Genomic DNA, 8,852 nt, shown 5'->3' on the forward strand with positions numbered 1-8,852 from the left:
TGAGTTGTAGAGAGAGAAAGTTATGAAGGTAAGAAGAAAAGAAGGAAGAAAGAAGAAAAGAGAGAAGAAAAAGAGGCGGACGCCCCTCGCGCCCGGTTGGGCGATCTGGATATTCAATCGAGCAGTCCTCGCGCTCGGTCGGGCGGTATGTCGCCCAAATTTTCGCCACTTCTCGCGCCCGGTCAGGCGAGGCTTGCCCGATCGGGCGGACAAATTTGTCCGTATACGACGAGTTTTGCGCCTGGTCGGGCGAAATCACTCGATATTTGGACCTAGCTCTCACGCCCTGTCGGGCGAGCTTCGCCCGATCGGGCCCGAGGCTTATTGACGATTTCACTGGCTTTCTTCTTTTCTTCAATTTTTCGCTAACTCTTTTCCTTCAAAACTGTGCAAAAACTCATAAAACTCATTAAATTCCCTCATCTCTCCTCTCATAAGAAAAAAGAGAAAAAAATAGTCTAAAAAGCATTAAAAATACGGGTTGCCTCTTGCAAAGCGCTGGTTTATCTAGGTCCCGCACGACCTTCTTACCAAGTACAAGAACTAGGACCCTTGGCCTAACGCTTGATCAGGCGGTTTCTCACTCGGTCTAGCGGTGTTTTGGCTACGACGTGGCTTCCTGATATGCCCTGTGGGACAATTCACCTTATCTGATGGATCCTCCTTTACTTGGGTAGGGAGTTCTTCAATGCTACGCACCAAAGATCCTTCTTTGATCGAGGGTTGCTTCAAATTGTCATTGCATTCAACACTCACAACTCGATCTGGCGGAACACCTACCGTAGGCTCAAATCGCACAACTTGCTTGATTGATTCCACCTTTTTGTCCTCAAAACCAAGACCAACAGTGTAGAGAGCTCTTTCTATTACATCGACTTCCTTCTGCCATTTGTCTATCTCATCTGAAAGGGATGCAACACAAGATACCGCCTCCAAGGGATCTTTTTCAAGAGCTTGGGGCTTGTTAAAATAATTCTCAACCACATTAACACTAAAGCATTTCTCCTCAGTCATGGGGCTTTTGGGAGTATTATTAAGATAAAAAACAATTTTATCATCCCCTACTGATAGTGTTAACTTACCACTTTGCACATCTATGATTGCTCCTGCAATGTTAAGGAATGGTCTACCCAAAATAATCGGGGTTTGCATATCCTCAGCCATATCAAGAACAACAAAATCAACAGGTATATAAAATTTACCTACTCTAACGGGAACATCCTCTAAAACACCTAAGGGGTATTTGAAAGATCGGTCGGCCATTTGTAGAGTAATATTAGTAGCTTTTAATTTACCCATATTCAGTTTGGAACACACAGATAATGGCATAACACTAACGTTAGCACCCAAATCACACAATGCATTATCAATCACTAGATTGCCAATATGACAAGGGATAGAAAAACTACCCGGATCTTTTAATTTAGGTGGAGATTTATTCTGAAGTACGGCACTACACTCTGTAGTGAAAGCTACTGTCTCTACCTCACTAATAGACCTTTTTCTTGTCAATATTTCTTTCATAAATTTTGCATATGAAGGAATTTGTGTGATTAATTCAGTGAAGGGAACTGTTACCTTCAAATCTTTCACCATCTCCAGGAACTTACCAAACTGCTTATCCAAATTTGTTTTCAAGTGACGATTGGGGAATGGAAGTTTGATAACTGGCTTTGGAGCATCATTGCTCTTATCTTGAGTGGCCACCTTCTCTGGAGTCGTACCCTGCAATGTAGAATTAGATATGTTAGTACTATGCTTTAGCCCTGCAGGGCTATTAGCTACATTGTCTGGTTTAACGGAATCAAGATTAGCATTATTTAATAAGACAGGTTCATCAATTCTGGGCTTAGGGGGCCCTTCATAGTTTGAACCACTCCTTAGAGTAACTGCATAGGCTTGATTCGTAGGCCTGGTCGGTTGTGCCGGCAGAGCTCCCTGTTGGCGGGCTTGTAGAGTGGCGGAAAGTTGCGCAATCTGATTATCTACAATTTTATTGTGCGCTAGGATTGAATCAATTTGCGCATTTCTACTCTCCATATGCTTCTGCATGTTAACCAACATCGCTCTAATTTCCACCAAAGAAGGGTCGGAAGATGAGGAGGATTGTTGTGGTTGGTTCTTCTGGCCAGCATTGGGATGGTAATATTTCTGTTGCTGTTGTTGCTGCGCATGTGGTTCTTGTGGTGGTGGATTTTGAAAATTAGTACTCCGGTAGGAAAGGTACGGATGATTCTGATACCCAGGATTGTAGGTGTTGGAGTATGGGTTATTTTGCCTATAAGCTTGAAAGGCATTAACTTGCTCCACGGAACTCCTACAATCTTGTTCCCAATGACCTAAAATTCCACAATTTTCACAGAAAGCTTCATTAGCATTATTATTAATTGCAGAAACATTAGCTACATTAGCAGTGCTAAGATTATCTAATTTTTGGCAGATAGAGGTCAGTTGAGCTTGCAAAAAGGATACAGAGTCAACACTATGCTTCCCCTTGTTAGAAAATCCTCTAGGATTCCCATATTGGGAATTGTGTATCGCCATATCTTCAATAACCTGACCTGCATCATCAACATTAAGATTCATAAATCTCCCACTAGTTTCAGAATCTAAAATTATTCTAGAAGAATTTCCAATGCCATTGTAAAAGGCTTGGATTAACTGCCATTGTGCTAAATTATGGTGGGGGCATTCTCTTTGTAGGTCCTTGAACCTCTCCCAAGCCTCATATAAAGATTCATCGGCTTCTTGGGCAAAGTTCTGAATCGCACTCTATAGTACGGCTGTTCTCTCTGCAGGATAATACTTGTTATAAAAATTCAAAACCAGAGTTTCCCAGTCAGTTATACCAAGTGCAGTTCTATTTAAGCCATTAAACCACAATTTAGCTTTTCCAATTAAAGAGAAGGGAAAGAGAATCTCCCTGATTTGGTCTTGAGTGACCCCGGCTTGCCTAATGGTATTGCAATATTGACAATAGTCGGCAATGTGAAGATTCGGGTCTTCACCCTTGGCTCCACTAAATTGCTTCCTCTCTATCATCGTTATAAATTGGGGTTTAATTTCAAATTGTACCCCATCAAGAGCCGGAGTAGGGGTGAGATGTGGAAAATCTGTAAGCTTTGGTTGTGAGTAATCACTAAGCTTCTTTGGAGCCGTCATCTCTTATTCTGTATCTGATGATACCTCTGAATCGCTAGAACCAGTTGGAGGATCGCGGTGATTATTATTATCACCAGAGTCCGCCAGAATTTGCTTGTAGAAATTCTTCAGTCTATAAAAGGATCGTTCGATCTCAAGATCAAATGGGATGTACCCTGATCTGGAACACCTAGGCATAAACAAAAAAAAAACTAAAAGCAAATATGAGATTTGCCTCAAAGAACTAACGTTCTCTGAGACAAAAAGAAATAACCTAGACTACAAAAATAATCAGAAACAAAAATAAAACCGTTTCCCCGGCTACGGCGCCAAATTTTGACAGGGTAAAGTCGTATCCCCAAATCAAAAGTAATTCCTAAATCCTCTAACTAATGTAGATAGGGAAGTAGGGTCGAATCCACAGAGAAATGGATCTTTCTATTCCTAATTAACTAATATAATCTAGATTATGAGGTAACCAATATTTATATTTGAATAATAAACTAAACTACGGAGATCAAGAATAAGGAGAAAATAATATATAAAAGGATCTAGGGCATAGGTTCACCAATAAATAATATTCCAGGGTAGAATATAATAATCATTCATCAATGCATATATTAATCAGATTATAAAGGGCTTTCGCTACGTATTATAATCACACAATTAATTTACTGGTATTAAATTTCATCTTTCGAATCTCGACTTAACCATTTATAAATTAACCTGCCTATTGAAACTAGACCTAAACATTAATTCTCATTTGTCGAATCTCGAATCAATATTGTCAAACTCATGCATAAAAGATCAGGCCTAATCTAGTCACAGAGCATTAAATTAATCAATAGGAAATTAATCTATCATTGACAATCAACAACAATAAATTACCCCTTCATATTATTTGTGGATCCCCATAAACCCTAGAAATAAAACTACTCACACATAATAGAAACTAAACTAATCAAAGCAATAAAGCAAGACATAATCAAAGGAATGAAAATAAACAATTAAGATTAAGAGAAGAGGAATAGTTACCAAATAGATCTGGAATTAAGAGTAGATTAAGAACAAAGGTATAAGAGAGAGAAAATCTAAGAAAACAATTAAGAGAGTAAAGAAAGAGTAAAAAAGAGAGAGATCCTAAAATCGTATTACGGAGGAGTATTTATACTCCGTACAAATCCTAAACTAAAACAAACTTAAACGACAAAATTAACTCCTAATAAAAACACGCGCCCGATCGGGCGAGGCACCGCCCGATCGGGCGCGACTTTTTGCTCTTCAGGTTGAATCTCGCGCTCGGCCGGGCGCGTCACCGGGCCCCGACCTTTGCTTCTCCCGCCCGGCCGGGCGCGCCAACCTCTTTGGCCGGGAGGCTCTCTTGGGCCACTATTTGGACTACAATTGGGCTCCAATTCTTCGGGCCAATCTGGGCTTCCTCTTCGGGTCTTGAATACTCGGTCCAAATGCCCCGATATCACCTATACCAAGCCCTTAATCACTGATTCGATGTCTCTAACCGGCCCTGGGCTATAAAAACTTATCGTGTTTCTCCAGTGCTCGTGATTGCTCCATAATATCTCGAGAAAATGCTCCAAAAGTGCAAATTCCTGCAAAAGTCAACCAAATCTACGAAAACACTAGAAAACACCAATTAGTAATAAAAGTGGCTCTAAAGAGCCAAAAACACTACTAATTATGACCAAGGGACGGGGGTAAAATACTATATAAAATAGACACATCACTGTGCTCGATAAAATTTTCAGTTTCGCGCAGCATTATTTCGATCCTAGTTGTGAAAGATATTCCTCAAATTTCCTACGTGTAAAAATCCTATGTTTTTAACTCATTACGGATGGTCTTTCCAATGAGATCTTTTTTATGCATATGACAATAATGTTAATCAAAATTACGCACATGAAATACTTCGAACTTTTCGAGTCTCATCCACTCATTCTAAATCATTGCCAAAATAAATTTTAGGAATTAAAGTCGCCAAAAAACTGTAGGGAATATTTCAAGCATTACCCCTAGCTTGAAACCCACTGTGATCATACACTAAAGTACGGTGGCGTCCAAAGGGAAAGAAGATAGAGCAAAAGAGTCGCCATCAATTTTTAGGAACTTGTAAACCGTTCACGAGGTGAAGGTTACACCCCTTAACGATCTAGGAGATCGTCAACTCCAATAGGTCTGGAACCATGACTGGTAGTTCGGGGATGAAGGTACAAATCCAACCTAAAAGAGATTGAACCTGCCCTAATAATAGGCCTCTACTTTATTCTGATCGTATTCATGTGCGCTTTCTGACTAACATGCAATCAATAGGTTTACCCTAAACCTGTTTATCTATGTTGGTTGAATTTAATGCACAAATAAAACTATTATTGGCGATCACTTGAATTATAATCATATTAACCCTTAACAAGATTATTAATTATCTTATTAAGCATGATTACAAGTACCAATTCCGTTTAAACATGCATGAAAGGTGTGATCAAGCAATAACAATAAATATAATCAAGCAACATGATAATAATAATAATAATAATAATAATAATAATAATAATAATAATAATAATAATAATAATAATAATAATAATAATAATAATAATAATAATAATAATAATAATAATCATAATAATTAAAATAATCATATTTATCATAATCATGTTAAAGCATAATAATAGCAAGATCCTAGGCATGATACTAACAAGATTAATAACAAACACTAGCATGTCACTAAACATTAAAAATCAAAGTTTTAACCCTAACATGATACTAACATGAATATTAGGAAAGAAAATAGGAAGCATCACAGGAATCATAATTGATATATTTGATATTAGAAATTTTAGTTGTTACCCTAAACATGGTACTAGGAAGATCAAAACGCCCTAACATGATACTAGGAACCAAAATAACAATCTAGACATGATTTCTAAATCATAAAATCAATTAAAGCACTTACTTGGATGCCTCGTATCTCTTTCTAATAAAAAAATACACACGTTAGTAACTTCAAGGGAAATAATAAACAATTAATTAAATCAACTAATTAAAAGAGAGATTTGGGACCAAACCCTCAGAAATTAAAACCTTTCATGTCTAGGATGAAAGGCAACTTCAAATTTGGCTAGGTGTATAGATCTTGTGAATGCGGAATTTTGTATGCCAAAGGCTAGTTTATAAAAGAGAGAGAGAGAATAATCAAGAGATTCTTGAAGAGAGTATTAGAAAACTAGAGAGTTGATGATTTTTGATGAGATTTGATGATGGAAAACGGAGGTTTTAGGAGGCTATTTATAGAGAAAATTAGCCGGATAGATAAAAAAACGAATCAGAGTTTCGAAAAGAATAAAACAACTTGGCGCCAAACTCTAGACACTAGCGCCAGACGCCAAGCTTGGCGCCCGGTGCTGGTCCTGTTGTCAGACGCTGGAAAACAGTTTCCACACGTTTTCTTAATTTGATAAAATTTAGTCGTACAGGAGGGCAAAATCGTATTTTCCTTAAAAACACTTCTTTGATTCTGATTAAAACTCTAAAAAGTCAACTAAAGTTAATTTATCAATGCTAATTAAATTAGGAATGGAAAGAACCTTCTAGAAGAATCTAGAAAACTATAATCAATTCTTATTGCATTAGGAATGATAAATCAATATTAGGCCCTCCTCTAGATCATTGGGCCGCACATAAATATCAAACCGGGCCCAGTTTAGTAATTTGGCCATAACTTCCTCATTATTCATCGGAATTGGGCTTATAATATATCGTTGGAAAGCTCTTTTCGAACCCGACTCAACTACACCATTATTGGACCTTTTCCATGGACCAAACCAAACTGGATTGTCTGTTTTCTTAAAATAGGTTTTCAAAAACAAAGAGAAAGAAAAGAAATAAAAACTAACCGCAACACTAGACTTTCCACACTTTCACTTCATTCGATTATGATTCGACGGGAAAGGTACTCATCACTGGGTTTGGTTTTGGGGAGACACAAATGGGTGTCTACATTGAGGATACTGAAACGGTTGATATCTCAAACAATCCAACCATTGAAAGAGAAGTTAAAATCGGACTAACAATTAATGAAGATGACATAACCGATTTAATCAATCTACTCAAAGAATTTATCGATGTATTTGCTTGGTCATATGAAGATATGCCAGGTATTAACAGAGAAATATCTCAACACACTATACCACTAATTCCAGGAATGAAACCTGTAAAACAAAAGTTGCGTCGAATGAAACCCAACGTAGCTCTTAAGATAAAAGAAAAAGTTCAAAAGCAAATAACTGCAACTTTTATCAGGGTATCCAAATACCCCGAATGGGTTGCAAATGTGGTCCCATTTCCAAAGAAGGATGGAAGGGTAAGAATGTGTGTCGACTATCGAGATCTAAATAAGGCAAGTCCAAAGGATGACTTCCCTTCACCACACATCGACATCTTAGTAGATAATACAACAAATCACGCGCTTCTCTCATTTATGGATGGGTACGCAGGGTACAACCAGATTCTCATGGCGGAAGAAGACATGGAGAAAACAACGTTTATAACACCTTGGGGTACCACTACAAAAATAAATGCTTTTTAGCAACTAAGTTTGGCAACAGTTTTTTTAAACGTTTCTAAATAGCAACGAATATAATTTTTTTCATTGCCAAATTAAAAGCGACATTTTATGCTTTAGTTTTTTAATAATTAATGGCTACATGTTTTTGATTTGTTGCTATTTAAAACAAATTGTCTTACTAGTTGTTACTAGATGACATCATATTTTTTTCTTGTTGCCATGTAGTAACAAACTATGACAACAAATATTTTATTTGTATTGATTTAGAAACAAACAAAGGCAATGAATTTTTGAATTGTTGCCATTAGAAACAAGTCGTCTAAACTTTTGTTGTTAGATGATAACGTGTTTTTTTATTTGTTGCCATTGGAAACAAATTGTGTTACATTTTGTTGTTAATTTATATGTAGTTCAGTTTTTGCTATTATGTATAAAATTATTATTTGTTGCTATAATGACATCAAATAGAGACAAATTTCAATTTCGTCTCTAATTTAGAGACAGATTTTTTATTTTGTCCCTAATTTAGAGACAAAATTTTCAATTTCGTCTCTAATATTTCAATTTGTCTCTAATATTTCGTTCACTTATTATAAATTATATGTATAGAAGTAAACAAATGGTACTTTGTATAGTTGGTAAGAGATTCACCAAGTGACTTTGAGGTCACAAGTTTGACTCCTACCGACTGCGATTCTTGAGATAGGGGATTCAAAGAGCCTTACATGCAAAGTCGAGCCAAGTTGACCTAACCTATATTTATGATTTGTTGCTATTTTTATGAACCAACTTTAATAATTTGTTGCTATTTTTAGGAACCAGCATTAATAATTTGTTGCTATTTTAGGAACTAATATTAATAATTTGTTGCTAATCTTAGCAATGACCAATGGTAATCTGTTGCCAAAGTTGGCAACGAATGCACCAAAAATAGCAACCATCATGGAAACCGTATTTAAATGGATGCAATATTGCAACAAAATTGCTTTGCAACTGGTAGCCAAAATCCCATGGCAACAAGCCTTTTAGCAACAACAAATTTTTGTTTCCAACTCGTTGCTAAATAGAGTTGGCAACGAATTTTTGATAAATAGCAACAAATTTTAGTTGATGCTATATTGACTTAATT

The 8,852-nt window shown here is 36.7% G+C and overlaps 1 non-coding gene across 1 annotated transcript; it reads left to right on the forward strand.

Moving 5' to 3' along the window:
- The first annotated feature begins 2,674 nt into the window (after window positions 1-2,674).
- LOC145633516 (small nucleolar RNA R71) lies at window positions 2,675-2,781 on the forward strand. The gene has a single exon (XR_014112837.1). It is a non-coding gene; the product is annotated as a small nucleolar RNA R71 (small nucleolar RNA).
- Window positions 2,782-8,852: the final 6,071 nt, after the last annotated feature.

This window comes from Chenopodium album, chromosome 5 (genome assembly GCF_948465745.1).
Source record: "Chenopodium album chromosome 5, dcCheAlbu1.1, whole genome shotgun sequence".
In the NCBI taxonomy this organism is placed as follows: Eukaryota; Viridiplantae; Streptophyta; class Magnoliopsida; order Caryophyllales; family Amaranthaceae; genus Chenopodium; species Chenopodium album.